Below are 6,720 nucleotides of genomic sequence, written 5' to 3'. Positions count from 1 at the left end.
ACCCATATTTACCTTGGATGTATACATACCTTTACCAGAATATTCAATGCTATATTTATCCTCCTTTACCCACATTTAGCTGTATTTACCTTGGATTTATACAACCTTTACCAGAATAATATCATATGCCCCCCTTTACCCACATTTAGCCGGTAGTTAACCGATTACTCCCCAGAATTACCCATGATTTTGAATCATAACACGATTTGTGGCCAAACTCAGCATTATTTATTGGATAAACATATCAACAATGACAGTTAGGATTTCTAAAGGGTAAACAGATAAATAACAGATATACAATTGTGGCCTTTTCTTATAAGCTATATAGCTAATGTTAATAGCATGATTGAACATTGGTCAACTGTCCTGTGTACAAGCTGATCAGTTACAAGCAGCTTTTATCATGGATGATATTTAAGAAAGTATTTTATCATCACACACTATCTAAACCTATCATCAGTCTCCGTCATTGTGCACTGACAAACAGGCTTTAGAAATTATATACAATATTTTTGCCATACACTATTTGCCCATCACATTTCATCTGCAATTAGCCCAGTCTCTACCAGACTCTGGCTTGGTCAAATACTAATAGGGGACTTGAGTAATAGGAGTGAACCAACTGGCAGGCAGATAACTGAATAGACTACAAAGGACAGAAATCCCATGGAAACTTATTTGTCCCTACTTGGACAAGCTGACATGTCTGCTTGGAAGTTGGAGACTACAATAAGCACTCAGTTAAGAATTTGCAATGTACTTACTGTGTACTGTAACAGTTGTATCATATATTGTGTGCAACATCCAAACTATGCTGTCACTGTTAACAAATGTAAAAAGCAAAATGTGCAACTATGATCAAGATGAATGAAAGAAACAGTAACATGACACTGAAATGCAGTGCATTAATGACCTATGAAAGACTTATGTAACATTTAATGGGGCCTGTATTGTTTTACACTTTGCCAACATGATCCTATTACTAGTATTAGCATCATGTGATGCTACATGTTTATTCAAGCAACAATTCATCATTTTCGAAACTTCATAGACTGGGGAATTAATAAGTTCATAACAGATTAAAAACAACCCAGTGATCTGGCTAAGAAATCCATTTCCTTTGGAGAAGGGTGAGGGTCAGATGCATGTCAGGGCTCAAAATACCACCTGTATATGCAGGTACAAGCATATTGTATGGGACCTGTGTAGGTACAATGTAATTCTGACAATTATGTAAAATGTATCATAATCACACGGTTCATACAATCACACAACAGTGAAACACAATTTGCTTCATACTGGAAGTCTTCAAAGCTATGAAGATTTTAGTGGCCCTTAGGTTAACAGCAATCACATAAAAGAACAAAGTTGTTGTCAATAAAGATATTGAAATACAGATGAGTAAACTTTTAAAGTCCAGCCAAACTGTGAACACCTGAGTTACTAGTACATTCTGTGGAACTGCGTACAGACATCCTCTTGTCATCTATATTCAAGTCCACTGCTGCGAAGCACTCCGTGTAGGGTCCAAACAAGCACAGGCTGCCTTCTTCTGTGTCTGAATGCTGAACTTCTTGGCATGAGTTTGGAGTCCTTTGTGTGGTGAGTCAGTTCCTACATGATAAAACAAAAGTATCACAGAATATAAATCTATGTGTGGAAATCTAGCCTATTTAAATTTGCAACTGAAGGGTAGTCCCCATGTGTACTGAAAATTGATAAATATAGAATACAACAACATGGTGTACCAGCCTGACTGGGTCAAGCGATCCGACCCGTGGGAGGGCTGGGACTGAGAGTAATGCCGAATACATTGTGTTGTATTTTTCATGTAAATTTCATGTCGTCATACCTGGGCCACGATATTGGTCGATACGGACCGGGCAATGAAAAGCTGTATCACACAGGCTTCCATCGAACACTTCAAACGTACTCTACCCACACCGAGGGCGGCGTGGTCTAAAATTCGAATACCTGATTCAGACGTTATTATTGCTGCTGTAACTGTTTTTGTTCGAGGACACCAAATTTTTTTAAACTTCTGGCGCGTTTTGCATCGAAACTTGTGTTTTCTCAGGTAGGTATGTTACAAATAAAATAAAACATGGTGTATTTCACATCATCCTCGGTCCCACCCCTCCTACGGGTCGGATCACCCTCCGGCCTTCGGGTGATCCTGGTACCTTAGGTGATACAGAATACTCCGTGTTGTATTCTATACATGTATATCATATCCAGGTCGTAAAACTCCCAATTTAATTGCTAAACTACTCGTAAAAAGGATAAAACTCGCTGCATTGTTTCAACCTGCACGGTGCCAACAACTCTATTCTTTAAATAACATCAATTCCAGAAAAATTCGCAACAAAAGAACTCCCTTCGCTTGAGTGGAGTATGTTCTATTCAATTGATGGAAACCTGTCTAACACAAATAAAAAGCCTGTGTGATACGGAAAATCATCATCCGGTCTGGAACACCCCTATCAAATGTTATCAGGTATGACACAAATAAAAAAAATATATACACAGCAATCAAGGAACATGTCACACGATTTTGACATAACTGGGGTAGTTGTGCCTCGTCCCATCACAACAACTAACTAAAACCAGACTAAGCAGAATCATGATAACGGCCTGCCTCGGTAAACACTGAAGTGTGCCAATGATGATATTGGTCATGCAGGACTGTAGTTTTGAGGCTTACCTATGGAGTGTGTAGCAGCATTGAAGTACTCAGCAGCTAAACTTCTGGCTGATGCTTGCTTTACTTCTGGCTATCCACCCTCACAACTTGTGCTGCATGTCTGAAGGAGGTATCTACTGCAGCTGTACTGGAGGCATATAAAAAGGGAAATAATGACACAATCAGATCCAGCCATCCCTGAATTTAATACATACACACCGTGACTTAAATCCATACCTTAAATATAATAGTCATCAAATTAGTGACCAAACAACTGTCAGTTACTGAACAGTGTTCAAATTGTTAAAGGTTAGCCCTTGATAATAATAGTCACAACTAGATCGACAGCCTTGGCTGTGTGATGCCAGCCATGATTTGAACGAATACATGAATAAATATATTTAAATATGTATAGTACTAGTATAATCTATAAAATATAAATAATCATTTGGAAGCATTAATTTAATCCTACTGGTTTCAAGTTTAACAGTATGTACGTAACTGCAAATTGATTCTCTTATCAACGCAAAATTATTCACCCATCAAGTGCTGTTGCTGTTTTGTATCATAAAACCAGATACGAAATGCCTGTTGTCCAATACATTTTCCTATTAAATGGGGGAGGGGGGCAGGTTAGTTGGAGACAAATTTGTTTCTAACGATTACATGTCAATAACAAAACAAGTGGGAAAAGCAAAAGCGAACCTACTTCTTGCTTAAAAAACGAAGCACACTGAAAGGCAAGCACAGTCTATATATTTTCTACTCACCGAAGTACACGTTGGATCCTGCGGGAGGGGTGCGCCGCCCAGGGTGGGAGGGGGGCGGCCGCCAAACGTACAACTAAAACATCATTCACGATAATTTTCCGTCCGTTTGAGCTTACACCATATTCCCCCTACACTCACAAGCCTCTCCCAAATTGCTGACCGACCATAGCAGACTCCTTGTGCCATTTGTAGCGTAGAAAGCGATACGTAAAACCCCGTAGTCATGTCTGATCTCATATCTCGTAACGACTTTTTGTAATTATCCCGCCCGCATGGTGCGCATGCGTTTCCGACGGTCCAATCAGATCGTAGTATTTCTGTGGCCTTTAGGATGTTGACCCTGAGGTCAGAAGTTGACCTTTTAGGACCCAATACAGCATGAAGACAATTGAGGGACATTTGTGACACAATGTGTAAAGCTTATAAGGCCTTCCTTCCTTGGTTAGATTTAAGTTTGCTTTACAGCATCTGTTTAAAGATTGACCTGTTATCTTTTGGATTTTTCACTGTAGATTTTAGAGTTGTTTTAACTAAAAGCTGTGACCTTTGTTATTTATCACAAACTGTGTAGCTTTATTATAAATACATAAGATCTGTGATTGTGAACTGTCTTGAGTTTTAACTGAAGCATTTTTCTTCATAAATATATAAGGGGCCCGTTATGTAATTCTGAGTATGGTAAACAATCATGGTAAAATACTTATTAATAGAGACTCATTCATGAATGAACTACACCTACAATTTCACTCAAGGCCTAAAAAGCTAGTGGACTGGTAATGATGACTGTGTTCAACTTGTATGCTCTGTCCCCAATACTATTATCTCAGGGCGGTGAGGTGTTCTATACCCTTTGGGTGCCCCCATCCTGACATAACTCTTATCTCAGGGCAGTGAGGTGTTCTGTACACTGTGGGTACCCTCGCCCTGGGATAACTCTTATCTCAGGGCGGTGTGGTGTTCTGTACACTGTGGGTACCCTCGCCCTGGGATAACTCTTATCTCAGGGCGGTGTGGTGTTCTGTACCCTTTGGGTGCCCCCATCCTGACATAACTCTTATCTCAGGGCGGTGTGGTGTTCTGTACACTGTGGGTACCCTCGCCCTGGGATAACTCTTATCTCAGGGCGGTGTGGTGTTCTGTACACTGTGGGTACCCTCGCCCTGGGATAACTCTTATCTCAGGGCGGTGTGGTGTTCTGTACACTGTGGGTACCCTCGCCCTGGGATAACTCTTATCTCAGGGCGGTGTGGTGTTCTGTACACTGTGGGTACCCTCGCCCTGGGATAACTCTTATCTCAGGGCGGTGTGGTGTTCTGTACACTGTGGGTACCCTCGCCCTGGGATAACTCTTATCTCAGGGCGGTGTGGTGTTCTGTACACTGTGGGTACCCTCGCCCTGGGATAACTCTTATCTCAGGGCGGTGTGGTGTTCTGTACACTGTGGGTACCCTCGCCCTGGGATAACTCTTATCTCAGGGCGGTGTGGTGTTCTGTATACTATGGGTACCACCGCCCAGGGATAACTCTTATCTCAGGGCGGTGGTGTGTTCTGTACACTGTGGGTACCCTCGCCCTGGGATAACTCTTATCTCAGGGCGGTGTGGTGTTCTGTACACTGTGGGTACCCTCGCCCTGGGATAACTCTTATCTCAGGGCGGTGTGGTGTTCTGTACACTGTGGGTACCCTCGCCCTGGGATAACTCTTATCTCAGGGCGGTGTGGTGTTCTGTACACTGTGGGTACCCTCGCCCTGGGATAACTCTTATCTCAGGGCAGTGTGGTGTTCTGTACACTGTGGGTACCCTCGCCCTGGGATAACTCTTATCTCAGGGCGGTGTGGTGTTCTGTACACTGTGGGTACCCTCGCCCTGGGATAACTCTTATCTCAGGGCGGTGTGGTGTTCTGTACACTGTGGGTACCCTCGCCCTGGGATAACTCTTATCTCAGGGCGGTGTGGTGTTCTGTACACTGTGGGTACCCTCGCCCTGGGATAACTCTTATCTCAGGGCGGTGTGGTGTTCTGTACACTGTGGGTACCCTCGCCCTGGGATAACTCTTATCTCAGGGCGGTGTGGTGTTCTGTACACTGTGGGTACCCTCGCCCTGGGATAACTCTTATCTCAGGGCGGTGTGGTGTTCTGTACACTGTGGGTACCCTCGCCCTGGGATAACTCTTATCTCAGGGCGGTGTGGTGTTCTGTACACTGTGGGTACCCTCGCCCTGGGATAACTCTTATCTCAGGGCGGTGTGGTGTTCTGTACCCTGTGGGTGCCCCCATCCTGACATAACTCTTATCTCAGGGCGGTGTGGTGTTCTGTACACTGTGGGTACCCTCGCCCTGGGATAACTCTTATCTCAGGGCGGTGAGGTGTTCTGTACACTGTGGGTACCCTCGCCCTGGGATAACTCTTATCTCAGGGCGGTGTGGTGTTCTGTACACTGTGGGTACCCTCGCCCTGGGATAACTCTTATCTCAGGGCGGTGTGGTGTTCTGTACACTGTGGGTACCCTCGCCCTGGGATAACTCTTATCTCAGGGCGGTGTGGTGTTCTGTACACTGTGGGTACCCTCGCCCTGGGATAACTCTTATCTCAGGGCGGTGTGGTGTTCTGTACACTGTGGGTACCCTCGCCCTGGGATAACTCTTATCTCAGGGCGGTGTTGTGTTCTGTACACTGCGGGTACCAACGCCCTGGGATAACTCTTATCTCAGGGCGGTGTGGTGTTCTGTACCCTTTGGGTGCCCCCATCCTGACATAACTCTTATCTCAGGGCGGTGTGGTGTTCTGTACACTGTGGGTACCCTCGCCCTGGGATAACTCTTATCTCAGGGCGGTGTGGTGTTCTGTACACTGTGGGTACCCTCGCCCTGGGATAACTCTTATCTCAGGGCGGTGTGGTGTTCTGTACACTGTGGGTACCCTCGCCCTGGGATAACTCTTATCTCAGGGCGGTGTGGTGTTCTGTACACTGTGGGTACCCTCGCCCTGGGATAACTCTTATCTCAGGGCGGTGTGGTGTTCTGTACCCTTTGGGTGCCCCCATCCTGACATAACTCTTATCTCAGGGCGGTGTGGTGTTCTGTACACTGTGGGTACCCTCGCCCTGGGATAACTCTTATCTCAGGGCGGTGTGGTGTTCTGTACACTGTGGGTACCCTCGCCCTGGGATAACTCTTATCTCAGGGCGGTGTGGTGTTCTGTACACTGCGGGTACCCTCGCCCTGGGATAACTCTTATCTCAGGGCGGTGTGGTGTTCTGTACA

At 44.9% G+C, this 6,720-nt stretch overlaps 1 long non-coding RNA gene across 2 annotated transcripts; it reads right to left on the bottom strand.

Annotated features, from left to right (window-relative positions):
• Positions 1 to 205: 205 nt before the first annotated feature.
• On the bottom strand, positions 206 to 3,810 carry LOC118421430. Of its 2 annotated transcripts, none has more exons than XR_004831834.1 (3): positions 3,454 to 3,810; positions 2,705 to 2,826; positions 206 to 1,614 (listed from the first exon to the last, which is right to left on the bottom strand). It is a non-coding gene; the product is annotated as an uncharacterized LOC118421430 (long non-coding RNA). The 2 variants fall into 2 exon arrangements; XR_004831833.1 differs by having other exon boundaries at positions 2,705 to 2,831; positions 3,454 to 3,808.
• Positions 3,811 to 6,720: the final 2,910 nt, after the last annotated feature.

Source organism: Branchiostoma floridae, chromosome 8 (assembly GCF_000003815.2).
Source record: "Branchiostoma floridae strain S238N-H82 chromosome 8, Bfl_VNyyK, whole genome shotgun sequence".
Lineage (NCBI taxonomy): Eukaryota > Metazoa > Chordata > Leptocardii > Amphioxiformes > Branchiostomatidae > Branchiostoma > Branchiostoma floridae.
This window is presented reverse-complemented; position numbering and strand designations above follow the sequence as displayed.